This window comes from Phyllostomus hastatus, unplaced genomic scaffold, assembly GCF_019186645.2.
Source record: "Phyllostomus hastatus isolate PE091 unplaced genomic scaffold, TTU_PhHast_1.1 phas_scaffold_501, whole genome shotgun sequence".
NCBI lineage: Eukaryota > Metazoa > Chordata > Mammalia > Chiroptera > Phyllostomidae > Phyllostomus > Phyllostomus hastatus.
The window spans coordinates 13,629,629-13,645,924 of NW_025334033.1; positions in this window are offsets into that span (position 1 = coordinate 13,629,629).

Consider the following 16,296-nt stretch of genomic DNA (forward strand, 5'->3'; position numbering starts at 1 on the left):
GGGTTATTTGGATTATCTCTATTTTTGGTTATTATAAATAATGCTGAAATAAACATGTATACATGTTTTTGAGTGAATTTATGTTGTCAGATTTCTTGGGTATATATACCTAGAAGTGGAAATGCTAAGTCATGAAATATTCTCCTGAGAATTCCATCCAAATGGCACAAGTTTTATGAGTCCTTTCTAGTATGGACCTTAAAGAGGTGTCTTTAATACCAAAATTGTTTTTTCTCAAAGCCATTGTTCTTAAACTTCTACTTTTCTATTCTCCAAAATATACCTAATGAATATATATTTTCATAACTAGTGGTGGTCAACAATTGTAGTGATTTTCAAATAGAAGAGGCAAAATAATTTGCTCCTCCAAAGAGAAAGAAAATTTTTACCAGAATCAATATCAGGGAATTTATTAAAAAACAAACAAAAGAATCATTGTTCTATCATATAACCAGCATATCAATACTGTATTTAATAAGCAACCACAAGCATGTACTGCCTAATATGGGGGAGTATTCCTGGGGGTAGAGTGTGGCTATAAAAGGAAAGGGACAGTTCAAGGGGATTTTTTCGGAGGGATGAATGTATTCTGTATCCTGTGTTGTTGATAATTTGAATACATGCTTGTGTGTGTGTGTTAAATTCATAGAACAGTACACCAAAAAAGCTCACATTTATTTTATGATAATATTAAAAATAAAAATGATTTAAAGGAGACTTATGAATTATGATTTAATAACAAATACTAGGCTTTTAATGAACTAGAGTGACAGCATGATCAAAGAGAAATGAAATCTTTCTCCACTGGACTCAAAACTTTTCTCAACAAGGCAAATTTTTTTCAGAAAGAATTCTGGATTCAATTTTGCTTACATATATGTTTAAACTGAGCAAGTCATTTTTAGCAATATATGAATTTGAACAGTATATCATGGCTGCCTGCAAAGTAATTTAGAAGGCCTGTGTAGTTCATCATGTAAGTAGTCAAACTTTATCTAAATAGATTATTCTCCTCAGATTAGGGTCAGTTATCACTGAAAAAGTTAAAGAAGATGTATCTATTATACTTTATAGAACAATAAATTATATGATTGAGGCATAACATGGGTGACTCAGTATTTGTTCTGAACCTAAACATCCTTCACACCTTTCTTGAAATGCTACATTTTCTTTTCCTAATGTCTTTTAAAAGCCTGATTCCAAGGTGTGTGTTTGACATACTGGACTTCACTTTAAAGGAGCTGGTGACACAGCTGTAACTGAAAACTGAAAAATAGTTCTTAGAACTGATTTTATGATATATATTTACTATATGTAATTGTATATATATATGAGAGAGAGAGAACTTACCCAAAAGGATGGGAAAGTCCTTTTGGATCATTTCTCCTCCACTTCTCTTTGAAACCTACTGCCTACCCCTGACTGGTTCTCTCCTTATCAAAAGTGGTACCTTAATTCTCATTAACATATTTGCTTTTAAGACACAATCAAGAGAATCTCAATGGGTTTATATTATATTTTTTAAAGAGATAATGCTTTAACTCACATTATAAATTTTAAAACACCCTGGCTGCTCAGTCTTATGTCCTAAGGTTTTTCTTACAGACTTATCCATGTTCTTATTGTTCAGAAAGCATCTTCACACTGGCTCTCCTGCTCCCCCTTTTCAAGGTCAGATAATGAGCACACCTCTGAAAGTTCCCCATAACAAATATGAAAACAGTGATTGAAAAATACTATGGTAAAATGGCAGGCATACTTATTTGGCTGGGAATTAAATGAAGCAAAACTTGATTTCTACTTTTATGAGTTGTAGTATATTAGTTCTTTCTGAACTATAGTTTCCTCATCTATAACATGAAAAATAAATATTATATGAGATGATAGTCAAGACTAAATAAAATCTCCTTTTAAAAAGGAGATCTTTGGCTAGGTTATTAGGAGTTTACATATTTTTTCACGTTATTCTGTAGAAATAACATGGACTTAAGAGCCAGATAATTTCTCATTCTAATCTTAGCTCTACCATTTTTAAGCTGTATGCTTTGAATAAGTGACTTATTTCTGAGCCTACCTCTTTCTGTGAAAAACAGGGATCATAATGTGTGAATGAAGAAATGATAGTGTGTAATTTGATTATTATAGAAACAGGGAAGGATGAGGTACTCAATAAATAGTGCTTATCATGACAAACACCTGGGGGAGGTAGCACGCCCTCTTCAGCAGAACGTGTGCTGTGGTGTTTGGTTCACTGAGTCTGGTCACAGCTCTGATAGGTCTTACTTCAGCAGCCTGCTGCAGCTCCCGAATGCCACGCCACTGACAGGCTAACTGAAAAGTGACTATGCTGGCAGAGGTCTTCACTCACACAGGACACCACGTCACAGGGCCTTGCATTTTACCGGCTTCTTTCACATCCCTGTGACGTGCAGTGACATGGTGTGATTCATAGAACAACACAGCTCTGCTGAAAGTGGAACTTGATGACAGACAACTTGATACTTCCTTTCTAACCTCCAGAACCCCATATAAATGATCGGGGGATTGAAAAAATGAAAAACTATTTGAGAACCCCGAAACTTACCCATGAAAAGATAGCTCAGCAAACTATTGGTATAAACCCATGGATAAGGCCTCATTCCAGAGCCTGGAAAGCTTAGAAGCATAATTCATCACTTGAAACCATTTTGACAGCTGGAGATTTGTATCGTTTGAGAGTACTGGTTTATGTGGGAAGTTCCTGGTTTTAAAGTTATTACCCTAAGGAAAAAGCTGTCCTCTTCTGGAGGTAATAGGGATTTTCCTGGCATGTGGGCACCAGTCAGAAAGCTATCTAGACATCGCCATAGAATGAACCAGTTCAGAATGTATCCCACACAAATGGATGTCAGACAACAGCTAGCTCTGGAATAGCAGTATCTTCAAGGTACAAAAGTAAAACTCCACAACTGAAACAGCAAACTACCTATCAAAATTCTTAGGCTGTTACACCCTACACTGCTTATATAAGTTTGCATCAAACAGGTAAGTACCTTAGTACTTAAGACTAACTTCTTGTGATGAAGAAGTGAACCAGTATTGACCTCAGCCCCACCACCCAGGGTCCCAGCTGAACAAATCTGATAAAACATTAGTGTCCACCTCAGAAAATCAAAACTCTTTCTCCATAAATTTCTATATGTACTTTTCCATGAGGCTGGGGCATTAATCTACATACAGTAGGATGTTCGGAACAGCACAGAATCTATCTTGGCTCTCAAGGAGGAAGTCTAGGCAATTCTATCACCTGTTACAAGCCCAGTCACTGAGGATGACCTCAATGCTTTCCAGGGCTGAGGAAGGTAGAAATCACTGTATTCTCTGGAGGAAGGCAAGGTACTTCCGGGTTCCCTTGCAGCAAATAAAACCTCCCAAGCACTCATGGTCCCTGGGGAAGGAAGGTGTTGTTTATAAGTACTCTGACCTAAGTGGTTCCTGCCTCAGTAGAGGAATGAACAGGTTGACAATGCCTCCAGTGTGGCCTCCTGATTGGCTTGCAGCCCTTAGAGTTCCCAAATCCATTCCAGTAATTGAGTCCAGTCCTTATTTATGGAGGGACCACCTGAGGACAGTCAGTCTAATCTGTTCTGTTAATTCTCCCCAACAAGGATGCGACATTTGTTGGCTTCACAGAATGATGCATCTGAGGGTGGGAAAATCACCCAGAGGTATGGGCGGTAAAGAAACTGGGGCCACCCCTGCTATTCCCAATGGCTTCTCAGCACAGTTAAGGGAAATGATAATCAAATCATGGTCAGAGCCATCTGATGGAGGACAGCAGACCAAACGGTCAGTTATCAATAGCTTAAGGTACTTCTATAGTTTGAGAGAGCCTCACCAGCACATTTTCCTTGGGAAGGAAGGTTTTAGGGAAGATCCAAAAGGCAAAGATTGCTAATGCCTTGCCTTCCTCCATATTTCCATATTTTTAGTGATTTTCAGAACACCCTTACCCCAACCAAACTCGTGGTGCTGGGACATGACTTTTCCTCCAACACCAAAAACACCATTTGGGAAGCTATATCTTCAATTTTTTACAATTAATCCCTACTTGTCCCTTTTGTCCAGAAGGATCACTAAGAATGAAAAGAGGGCTATAATAAAAAAATTCTTAGAAAATTCTAAGTTTAAATTTGTGTTAATTAAAAAGAAAATGTAGATTTAATGACAATGGGAAGTATTGACAACATAAGCTTAGAGAAAACAAAAGATCTGAATAGTTTAGTTTAACCCTAATGTAGAAAACATGTCAAGCCAAAAGACTGAAGAATATATCAAAATTTAATAATAGTAATTCATGAGCTAATTTTATTTTGTAGCTTTAATGTTCTTGACTTTTATTATTTTAATATGATATATATGCTATGTGTGTGTTTCCCATAAGAGGGAAAAATAGTAAATGCTCTTCTGAAAATTCAAATAAAATCAGTGGAAAGTCTTATAATTTCCCACAAACAATATGGCAAAAAATCTATCTTAATTCTTTTCCCAATTGCTTCCGTCTTTTATTGTAGTACAGCTTCCTTTTCTTTTCTTTTTAAAAACATCCTCTAAAATGTCTGTGTCATCATGTCTCCTAGTAAGTATGTGACTAGAATATACATGCAATAGATTGATTGAGGGAAACACCTATGAAGGATGAAGAGAAAAGGGAGGAGGCAGGCAGGAGCTTCAGATGAGATGCAGGTTTGATATCTGTGAACGAAGAGGACTGGAAGGAGTACCAGGTGGGAGAGTGTCTGACTGCAGCACAATTCTAAGGATGATTCAGCTGATGGAGTATACCAAGTCAATGTTTCCCATTAGAGGAGGCCCGCTCTCCTGTAGCAACTGTTACCACTGGTTCCCTGCCTCTTGTGCTCATTGAATGGGAGTAGCAAGGGAAAAGCCTGGTCCCTGTGAAAACTCAGAAGAATTCAGGGACAAACATTGGTCACCTGCACTCCTTCCAGCAGGATTCTGGGCAGTACATTTCCAAGGCTGCCACAGTTTTCCTATGAGACTAGTCTTCATAACACTTTCCACAATATTCAGAAATGTTTTCCTCACACCGAAATTTCTCTTGAACTGTTACCTGTACCCTGTGAACCTCTTTATCTGTACACTTTCTCTTAAAATTAGCAGAGAAGAACAAACTTTAATATATTTCTTTTATCTATGAATTTGGCAGTAGAATGGGGCTTTGTAAGAAGACAGACAGACCTAAGGTTAAATCTCAATTTTGCCAATCATGTGCTGTATGATGTTAAATAGCTGGAAACTCATCCCCCTCAAGTCCAGTCCTTTCTACAGCAGTGTGGTAGAAACTTTCAAGCAAAATTTCTCAATGAGGAGAGACTTTTTAAAGGAACTCTGCACATGTGCAGCTGCATTTACATTATGTGAGCAAAACTGGCCACATCTGAAAAGCCTGTGGGATGGATACCTGATGTACACTGTGCCAATTAAGGTTTTTCTTCCAGGTATTTGGGATTAGGTCACACATGTCAGTGTCTAATACACTTGACCTTGGAAGAAAAATTTATAACAAACACTCATGCAGTATGCTCAACTTTCATCCTATGCATGTCAAATCCCATGCACAAGAACAGACCAGTACCTGAGTATGAAAGGTAAAACCAAGAGACAATGAGGAAGAGATGCGAGGAGGCATTCGGATTGAGAATATCTGCCTTGGTGCCTGACTTTCATTTCTGGGGATCAGTCCTGGTGTGACTTTTCCATGGAGCCCAGGACATACTTCCTTGTTCTTATAATGAATTACTTTTTATACATAAGTTAAATTAAATGGATTTCTGTTGCTTTTTACTGAAAGAGCTTTAAATCAAACAGAGAGTCCTGATTAATAGATGCTTTTCAGAATAAATGCATTTCCTTTAACTTTAGATTTCCTGGAGTCAGCTATTTTCTAAAACCCATTTTTCCTTTTTTTCTTGAACTTTCATTTAGCTGGCTCTGGCCAGATTATATTAACTGATTATAGCTATGTTTGGAGAAATGAGCAAAACTCTTATGCTCATATCCTAGAGCTAAATGTGAAGCAGAATAAAAGGGAAAAAAGAGCACCTGAGAATGCATCTTTAGCCAATGAATTCCAAAAAACTTGGAGAAGAGTCATCAACCTCAGGTTTCTGCTCAGTGTCAGCTTAATGATTAACTGAGAAATCTGGCTTTAGAAATTATCCAAGTACAAAGGCAATCTCTATTCAGCAAGGGTAATTTAATTAGATACTGTTCCTTAAATGTAATATTTATTACTGAATATTGTCTCCTTTAACTTTTAGAAAACTTAAGTTATGGTGACTTTCTGAGCGATATAATTACAGACAACTGTAATTAGGTCAGTACGATATTGCCAATACAGCAGGACAAATGGAGCCATCATCCCGGTAAGTAACTGGGTAAGTACCTGGCATCCTTCATATGTGAAGCTGAAGCTACTATCCCCAAATTAACAGAAGGTGATCTTGGTGTTGTTTTCCAGCAGGAGAGATGGCTTTATGCTCTTTCATTGTAACTAGAACCATCTTTTGCTAAAAGGATTGCTAGGATTAGAATGCAGGTTGCTACACAGAGCAAAATTAGCTGGTCTATATCCAGATTATTCTGTAGCCTACATCTCAGGTGCACTGTGTCATAATCACCTTCCTTGGCTATCAAAGAAGTCTGTATGTATCCAGCAGAAATAATCCATTTCATCCCTATATTTGCAAAACAACTCATTGGTTCTTTTATTATAGTGCCCATCACAGTTTATTTTGTATTTGTTTTAACTGTATGTTTCCCCTGGATTATGTGCTTTTGAGAATCTGCTCCTGTGTCTTATTCACTTCGTAGTTTTTATAGAATCTACTAGTACTTATGCAATATAGGTAATTAATTTTTACAAGTAATAAATAAGTGACTAACAATATTTATATCCCTTTCAGAGAAGGAAATAAAGCACTTTGAACTTCAGGGGTGATAAGTCAGGAAATGACAAATCTCCCAGCAGAAACACGGTCCCATATAACTTGCTGCATATATCTGGATTAATTTAAAATCGTAAATATTTTAAAATCAAAAAACTTTTAAAGTGTTAAGGAAAGAACATAACGTGGGAAAAGACTTTATACACACTGATAAGCAGGCTGAAAGGTGCATAGCTGGCCATGAAGCAAGTCAAAGTCTCTTCGCATCAAGTATGGCTTTAAGGGTACTAATATGTAGATGCATTATATGTAGTGATCTGATTGGTTCTCTAGACAAGATGGATTATGCCTCAAAGATAACGGAAGCTCTGTTCACTGTCACAGGAGAGGAGCTCATACCACGGCTTTAATGGCTTTTTTACTGCCCAACATCTGGTCATAGTGATTACAGCTTAATAACTCAGAGAATGGGAGATATATGCTTCTCCGAGTTAACTGAGATATTTGAAAAATACAAATTTCATTTAAGGAAGGTTTAATAATATTAAATATCTTAAAATTTATTTAAAAAGAAGGCTTCCTTTCAGTCTGAAATTCTTTAAATTATACTTATTTTTTTGTTACCAAAAAATTAAAATCATAATTGTAAACACATGTTGATTATAGAAATTTTAGAAAAATTATACAATACAAAACAAAATACTGTAATTATTCTCACAATCTAGAAATGACTATAAGTCCTATTTTCCTGGATTTTCTTTAATATGTTTTCTTTCTGTAAATAAATTTTACACACTATAATTATCATACTATATCAACTAAATTTTAACATAATATAAATAATAATATATACTGTATTTTACTTAAAACTATAACATGAAACATTATCCATGACACTGAAAAAGCTTTAAAATTATTTTTGTCATTGACTACACAATATTCCATTACATGTATATGCTCTTAAGCATATTCTTAAGAATTTCTCTATTATTTGGGCTTGTTTTTTTTCTAACTTTTTAATTATAAATATTTTAAACCAGCATCTTTCTCATAACCTTTTTCTAAGTATGTATGTATGTATGTATGTATGTATGTATATAAGTAACATTACTAGTCAAAATAATATGGACATTTTAAAGGTTCTTGCCACAATTTACCAATTTGCTTTATAAAAAATGTATCAAAATTTATATTCCCCTAAATAGTCACACAATCTCATTTCACTATATATTTTGGCTGGTATGAAGAAATATATGTATTCCAAATTTACTTATGTTTGCTAATGGCAATTTTTTACTTTATTTGGTGTCATATACTCTGGAAATGAATATAAATTAAAAATATTATTTTAAACTCAAATCCCAGTCTCATTCAGCCAATATTCTGTTTTTATCAAATTCTACCATTTTATAAATCTTTGAAGTAAAAAAAAAACCTAATTATACATAGGTTTCTTTTTTATAAACAATTGTGAATATTTGGCATAAATTTTTTGTTTTTACCATCTTTGTATTTTCAGAAAAATTTATTTGGAAAAATAGCTTTTATATTTATTCTGTACTGAATAACAATAATGATGATGATATACAATAAAAGCAATAACAACTATGGTTTTCTTTCTTTATGCCAGATTCATAGTGAGACTTCATATTCATTACTGGATTCAAACCCAAGGTAGAAAAAATGTAACTCTTTAATGTAAAATTTTAAACCCTATATTCTTTGATTGAGGTGTTTATATCTAAAAACCATGTATTCTTTTATGGGGAGAGGAGATGTGATTCTAAAGACTTTTATTGAGCACTTAGAATCACATCCAGAAAATCAAAATATAAAAACTATATGTTCTCCCTGTTAGTCTAATCATGACTGGCCCTAAACTGTAAACCTCTAATTATCAGTTATTAGCAGATTCTTCAGGAGGTATATGAGGGCTATGAGAAGACACTACTTGGAGTTGCTCCTTCATCTACAAGATTATTAGAAAAAATAAAACGTGGGGATTTTTGGAGGAGATTGACTTGGAAATAATAAAGAAACAATCGTGAGCCATGCTACCTGAAGAACCCTTGTGTCATATCTGCACCTCTCCTGCACATTGCAAAGCTCGTGTCTGATAGCCATAAATGCTTTTGCTAGGTTGTTTAAATGCTAACAGTCCCACTCTTTCATTTTATCTCTCATGGAATATAATATTAATCTGTATTTAACTGCTTTTTTGTGGATCAGCTGCATTAAACCCAGCAAATGTAAATTTAAATAAGTAGCTGATAAATCCTTGTTAAACAGAAAGGTATCAAAGAATTATAGCATAAATAATCCTGTATAATTCAGCATCTTTTCTCTTTTGCTATAAGAAATTACATAAAAATTTACCCAGAACTAAAGAATCAGAAAACTCAGAAATATTTTATCTATAGACTTTAAATACCTAGATGTGTTGAGAATGGACAAAATGAAAAGGCAGTGAGCAGAGGTTGCTCCAGTGGTGGAAGATCTCAGAAAACACTAAGATGGAAAAAAACCTACATTTTTTAAAGTGAAGGGATAATGGGGGGAAGGGCAGAGGGTTGTCAGGAACATGTACAAAGGACACCTGGACAAAACCAAAGGAGGGGGGAGTGATGGAGGCCAAATGGAAACAACTGTACTTGAGCAATGATAAATTTTTTTTAAATAAAATAAAATGAAAAGGAAATAAGGAACAAACTGACAGTGACCAGTGGAAAGGGGTGACAAGGATAATGGGGGAAGAATGGGAAGGGCCTAGTCAAGGAACATGCATAAAGGACCCTTGGACATGGACAACAGGGTGGGGACTGACTGAGGGAGGGGGCAGAGGAGAGCAGTGGGGAACACTGGGACAACTGTAACTGAACAACAATAAAATACAAAAAGGAAAAAGAAAAAGAAAGTGAAGGACTCTGGATTGCAAAAGTTTATCCCTTCATTGTAATAATAGAGGCAGGAACAAGACTGAGAAGGACTGAGAGCAAAAGCTGTCAGTAATTCCATTTTATTAAAAAAAGCTGAGGGGGACAATTACACAAACAGGTTAAAAAATAAAGCCACGTTCGAAGGAAGCTATGTGCTCTTGGGGTAGTAAGAAAAGAACAATCCTCATGGAAGTGAAGCCTAACATACTCCAGAGGAATCTCCTATACAGGGAAACTCCTACATATTCTTATTCTAGAAATATATAATGTATTAAATGATGAATAATAAAAAATAAACTGTTACAGCATTAACACAAATATATTGTAAGAAAAAAGGAAGAAAAAGAACAACAGAAGTTAAATACAAACAAACAAAGAAACATGGTAAATACCTTTATAAAGGATCTGCTTCTGTGAAGGAGTACAAATAACAAAGAATATAAATTTAGAGATAAAATAATAAGGCAATAGGAGATGAAGAACTATAAATTGACAACGTGCAGAAAAGAAGTAGAAAATTAATCACAGAAAGGATGACAAAATTGAAGGAAAGGAAAAGGATATTATATCTTGCATGAATCTTCTAGGATCAAGTATAAAAAGTGGTCTAAATAAAATAAAACAGAGTTAAAAATCTAGACAGAAAAAAAGATAAATGCAAAAATGAAACACTAAAAAAGAAAATCAAAACAATATAACAATATAAATGTTTAAAGAAAATATGTTTAAAGCTTCCCTAAAAACAAACAAATAAACAAACTGACTGACTACTCAAATTAAAAGTGAAGACTATGAAAAAATATCTCAGGGAAAATCAACACAGAACTTTTAAAAACAAGACATTCTGGTAATGTATTGAATTTAAGAAATAAAAAATAATCTTTTGGTTAAGCAGAGGGTTCTAGTTAACATTTTTGTGAAAAAGATATCAGATTGGTTCAGATTTCCTCACAACATTCGACACCAGAAAAAAAAATGGTGAGATTAACCACAGAATACTTCATAAAAGAAAACATTAACCAAGAATTTTATATTCACTCAAGCCGACATTTAGGTAGAAAGGCTAAAAGAAAAGGTATTTGACTTTGCAACTAGTCAGGGAATATTTTTCATGAGTTATTTCTTGAGGAAATGACTAAAGAATAAACTTCATAAACCAACAAGAGACTTTAAATCTTATCAGGAAAAGATTGGTAATGTGCATAAATTATATTTAATTTAGAACAAAGAGTAGAATCAATGAAGATTAGATTGAAAGAGTGAAATAAAAATGTATATGCCCAGACACCATAGAAATGCTACAGCCGACCAATATTTGGGAAGGGTAAAAAAAAAGTGAGACAAAAAGTTAGTCGCTGATTGCCACTTCTAATGTTTCAGAGTCAAGAGGGTATCAATCAAAGGTGACAAATTATGTAGGAAAAATTTAGAAATAATTTATAATACCAAACTATAAGAAAGACAATTAATATAGATTAAAACTGGTCACAAAAGATATGAAGAAAAGCTTGCAAATGTTATTGCCCTTTTTAATAGGGTGAAAGCTCTAGCTACAGTCTGAAAAGATATGTTAATTGCAACTTAATATATTGCAATAATCTTTCTACATCACCCAGAGAGAATCAAACTCAGTTTTTATTGGTTTTATAGAATTCCTATTTCTGAATATATGATTCTTTTAAATAAGCCATATTATTGGACACGTGTTACCAAAAATGTTAATATTACAAAAGACAAATGTTAATATTATAGTGCTTAAACTTTATGCAAATGTTTTTTATGTATTTATGTGATTACATTTTAAGTCAAACTTCTACTAATACAGTTCTTAGATCAATAGATTGGCAAATTTTTGAGGCTTTTGAAACATATTGCCAAAATATCTTTTAGAACAAGAATGGTGATTATTTCTCTTGATCCTTGCCCACACTATATATTATCATTGTTTTATATCTTTACAAAATGTCTGAGCAAAAGATATGCCAGTGGAGTGTCCATGTCACTTTGACATTCTAACATCATCAGTGATTTTGTTAATATTCTGCAAATTGTCTTGAACTTTGTAGTATTAAAATATTTTTAAAGATGTTAAAAGTCATGTGTTAAAGCTAAAATTCATGTGTTAAATAGAAAACACAGGGGAGAAAAGGAAGAACAGATAAGCAACAAAATGATTACATTAGATATTTTATTTTAACCATAGGCTATGCTGGAGAACCTAACCCATTCACACCTCAACACTACTATGAACTTTCAAATGAAGGACTAAGTATCTGCTAGTGAGGAAACTTTCTGTGAATGAGTTACTAATCCCTCTGCTTTGTTGCTGTTACTTTGTGTTTATTATTAGACCTTCTAATTTTCTAGTCATTTTGTTTTTGTTTCTGATAATTCTGGTTTGACTTGTGTTTGTCCCAGTCACCTTAAACTGCAACATCTCACTTCCAACCAGGCTCTGTTCCCTACCCATCAATTCCCAAGTCATGTCTAACTTCAGGCAAGATTTTCATGGCCTTGAAGCACCAGCAATTGGTGCTGCTTTTTGGTGGGTAGTAGTTTTCCCAGCCACTTTATAAAATAGCTGAGCTTTTGATACGCTTGTTTGCCCCTAACTCTGATTCTGCAGTAGGGAAGTTATTTGCCTTCGTATGTCTCTCCAAGTCCATGCTATAGGAGGCAATTTACCAAAGCAAAAAAATACTACATTGGTAGGCAAAAGTTGTCTCCTCCACAATTCACCTTCAAAGAATTTTTATTTTTACACACCATTAGAGAAAAAAGGACAAAGAGATAAGAAGAAACAAAAGATTATATAATTGCTATCAATCAAAACTCAAAGTTTGTTTGATGTATAATACAAAGTAATATCTCTACATGAGAGCTCTGATCCTTGGATCAATTTAGTATGCATTCGCTTCTTTGCTGAGCATCAGAAACTACCTGTCATAAATGAAGGAAGGAGGATATCAGGTGTGTAAGAACACAAAAATGTGTAGAGTCCAGACTGGATTCAAATCTGGGACTTCCCACTTCCTAAGGTATATGATCTTGGACAAATTTTTGAGGCAGTAAAAAAAAATGTATGGTGCTTATCTCATATGCTTATAAAGCAAAGTAAATGCAATAACATATGTAACATGATAAGTAAGTGTTCAGCCAGTGATATGCAAGATTGACTTTTATTATATTATGACACAAACCAATTATTGTCCTTATTACACTAACCTAGAAGCTCACAGTAAGCAGCACTGTCTACAACAGCAAAGGCAGCCATTCAGCATGAGTGATGGTGTTTCATTCTAACACTGACCCTCTGCCCCAAACGTCCCATCTGCCATATCCCCAAAGAACAACCTTGTGAGAAAACATAAAAAAGATTTTTAAATAACTAGTGTATATATGGGATTGACTGATTCATTTTTGATCAGGGAAGGAGGAGTTTCACAAGTAAATTTTCTAAATTAAAAAAAAAAGGAGTTATCAAAAAAAGAGTCAGCATATTTGATTTACCAAAGGCTGATATTTAGTTTAGAATAATATTTATTGCATGGTGCAGTAATACTCTAGCAAATATTTTTGGATACCCATCTAGCAAGTTTTCCTCAATTCTTTGATGCCAGAATTTAGATATTTGTGAATCTTAATCATGCTACAGAAATCACTGGGAGAGCTGGTTTTGGCCTCTTCTAGTGAATAAATAAAAATATGGTGAAGGTTGAGGCATTTGGAAAATTATTCCTGGCTCTGAGAGAGACTATAACCAAAGCAAACACTTTTTTCAGACTCTGAAATTTCTCAAGCCTGGATGTGATTCATTTTGGAAACTGTTACAGTGAATTTGCTATTACCAAGACAAGTCAGTAGCAAAGTTGAGATGCCGAGGGTGGCAGAGCTGAGAGATGAGGATCTTGTGCTGGAAACTTCCATTTGGGTGCACAATGTTCAGTCCTCCCTTCCTACTCACTGGCTTTGTTTGTGTCATGGATGGGATGAACTTAAAAAAAAAAGTATTCTCTCCAGCATTCTTTGCAAATGGAAGACCATATTCTTGTGGCAAGTGAGATATAAATTGAAGGGCTGGTGGATGAAGCATCCAGGAAAACTTTTTAACAGGGAAACAGATTCACATGAAATGTCCTCTTTTCTTCTGGCCCATTCCTGTTCCTGACTGGAACAGTCATGTGATACTTCAGGTAGAGAAGCCGTTTCACAAAGGGGCAAACATGAGAAACAGAATGAGAGATTAACAGACCTTAACTATGACATCACTGAGAACCCGAATCAATGTCTAAGAACCACCAAGCTCTCGGCCCTAGATGTTTCATTATGACAAGAAAAATAAAACCTTTATTTTGTTGAAATCATTATTTTTTGATGTTCCTATCATTAGAGACCAAAGCATTCCTAACTGAAAACCACTAAGTGAAAATCATAGGTATACTCCCTCAATATTTCTTATGTGAATAAAGGTTTTTTATAAACTTTAAGCAGATTGAAGTCTGAATGTTCTTTTATTTACTGTTAAAAAGTATCCTAAATTATACACACTCTCATTTTTTAAATATTTTATTTATTTATTTTTAGAGAGGGGAAGAGAGGGAGAAAGAGAAGGAGAGAAACATCAATGTGTGGTTGTCTTTCACATGCCCCCTACTTGGAACCTGGCCCACAACGCAGGCATGTGCCCTGACTGGGAATTGAACTGGCAGCCCTTTGGTTCACAGGCCAGTGTTCAACCCACTTAGCCACACTAGCCAGGAGCACACTCTCTTAATAGCCATAAAAAGTATATAGGATTATTTTCCCTATACTAAGTCATTCTGGGCTGCTATCTGTATATGTGTGTGTGTGTGTGTGTGTGTGTGTGTGTTATGTAGCTACATATATATATATACATAACAGTAGTCTCTCTCTCTATGTATATATATATGTATATATGTGTATATATGCATGTATAAGTATGCATGTGTATATATATATACACACAATATATATAAGAATATGTGTGTGTGTGTGTGTATATAATTTCCTACAACTTTATTTACACCTACCTACCAAAACTTTTATTTCTAATCAACTCCTTCAAATCAGTTGTGGGCAGATAGAGCAGAAAAACAAGTATGTTAATATTTTATAGCATTTATATTGGCTTTTTAATATTTTACAGTTATAGTGTGTCTTTTATTTTTAAATCTTTTTTAAATTAATAGACTTCAGTCATTAGAGAGTTTTAGGTTTGCAAATAATGCAGCAGATAACAGATTTCCCACATACCCCATCTCTCCCTGCTCACAGTTTCCTCTATTATTAACACAGTGCGTTAATGTTGTATGTTTGTTACCACTAATGAACCAACATCGATGCATTATTATTAACTTAAGTCTGTAGTCCACTTTAGGGCTTATCCTTTATGTTGTACAGTTCCATGGATTTTCACAAGTGCCTAATACCATGTTTCAGCCATTATGTGTCATGCAGAGCAGTTTCACAGCCCTAAAAATACCCTTTACTCCACCTATTCATCCCTGCCCTCCTTCCCCCAGAACACCAGCAACCACTGATCTTTTTACTGTGTTTAAACTTTTGACGTTTCCAGAATGCCATATTAGATTCATGTAGCATATGCCGTTTCATTTTCAAACGGGTTTATTTGAGTTATTATAAGGCATTAAAGGCTCCTCTGTGTCTTTTGGTGGCTTGATAGCTCATTTTCTTTCATTCTTAAATAATATTTAATTTTATGGATTTACCACAGTTTGTTTATCCAGTCATCTTTTGAAGAACATCTTGCTTACTTCTACCATTAAGCAATTTTGAATATATCTACTATAAACAGTGGTGTGCAGATATTTTGTGGATATAAGTTTTTAATTCAATTGAATAAATTCTTACGAACACAATTACTGAATGATGGGGTCAGCCTATTCAGCTTTGTAGGAAAATACCAACTATCTTACAAAGTGGCTATACCAAGCCCCACATATACCAACAATGGCTGAGAATTCTTGTTGCTATGCACACTTTCCAGCATATGGACTTGTCAGTATTTTGGATTCATACCCATTCTAATAGGTGTATAGCAGTGTTACAGTGTTGTTTTAATTTATAATTTTTAAATGACATATACGTTAATTATCATCTCATACATTTATTTGCCATTTTTTAGCTTCTTTGGTGAGCTGCCTATTCAAAAATTTTTACCAATTTTTTTGAAAAAAAAAAACCAGTTTATTGAGGTATGATTTGCATATAAAAAGGTATACATAAATGTCCAGAACCAAATATTGTCAATAGTAAATTCTACCAAATATTTAAAAATAAATTAATACCAATCTTTTTTTAAACTCTTCAAATAGAAATAGAATAGGAGGGAATACTTACAAATTCATTTTGTGGCCAGCATTACCTTG